The sequence below is a fragment of the Bison bison genome, unplaced genomic scaffold, assembly GCF_000754665.1.
Source record: "Bison bison bison isolate TAMUID 2011002044 unplaced genomic scaffold, Bison_UMD1.0 scf7180017864454, whole genome shotgun sequence".
NCBI lineage: Eukaryota > Metazoa > Chordata > Mammalia > Artiodactyla > Bovidae > Bison > Bison bison.
The window spans coordinates 1,337,293-1,338,418 of record NW_011495016.1 but is presented as its reverse complement, the minus strand read 5'-3'; the positions used below and the strand labels follow the sequence as shown (position 1 = coordinate 1,338,418).

General features: G+C 46.0%; 1 protein-coding gene across 1 annotated transcript in view; it reads right to left on the bottom strand.

Moving 5' to 3' along the window:
* ABCB1 (ATP-binding cassette, sub-family B (MDR/TAP), member 1) overlaps window positions 1-1,126 on the bottom strand; it is a 105,000-nt gene that overhangs the window by 22,734 nt on the left and 81,140 nt on the right.

Here is a 1,126-nt window from a genome sequence, read left to right as displayed (position 1 = left end):
AGTTCTTTATTTTATTTTTTTTATTGAAGGATAACTGCTTTACAATGTTGTGCTGGTTTCTTCTGTACAACGTGAATCAGTTCTAAGTGTACGTATACCACCTTCCTTCTGAGCCTCCCCCTTCCCCTCCATCCTACACCTCTAGGTCAGCACAGGGCACTAGTTGAGTTACCTGTGTTAAACAGCAGCTTCCCACCAGCTATGTATTTTACACATCCAAGGAGCGGTGGCTGCGTGGGCGCAGGAGGGCCAAGAGGAGCTACTCCACATTCAAGGTCAGGAGGGGTGGCGGTGAGGAGCTACCCCTCGTCCAAGGTAAGGAGCAGCGGCTGCATTTTGCTGGAGGAGCTGTGAAGAGATACCCCATGTCCAAGAGAAACCCAAGTAAGATGGTAGGTGTTGTGAGAGGGCATCAGAGGGCAGACACTGAAACCATAATCACAGAAAACTAGTCAATCTGATCACATGGACCACAGCCTTGCCTAACTCAATGAAACTAAGCCATGCCGTGTGGGGCCACCCAAGACAGGCAGGTCATGGTGGGGAGGTCTGACAGAATGTGGTCCACTGGAGAAGGGAATGGCAAACCACTTCAGTATTCTTGCCTTGAGAACCCCATGAACAGTATGAAAATGCAAAATGATAGGATACTGAAAGAGGAACTCCCCAGGTCGGTAGGTGCCTAATATGCTACTGGAGTTCAGTGGAGAAATAACTCCAGAAAGAATGAAGGGATGGAGCCAAAGCAAAAACAATACCCAGTTGTGGATGTGACCAGTGATAGAAGCAAGATCTGATGCTGTAAAGAGCAATATTGCATAGGAACCTGGAATGTCAGGTCCATGAATCAAGGCAAATTGAAAGTGGTCAAAATGGCAAGAGTGAACACTGACATTCTAGGAATCAGCAAACTAAAATGGACTGGAATGGGTGAATTTAACTCAGATGACCATTATATCTACTACTGCGGGCAGGAATCCCTCAGAAGAAATGGAGTATCCATCATGGTCAACAAAAGAGTCGGAAATGCAGTACTTGGATGCAATCTCAAAAATGACAGAATGATCTCTGTTCATTTCCAAGGGAAACCATTCAATATCACAGTAATCCAAGTCTATGCCCCAAC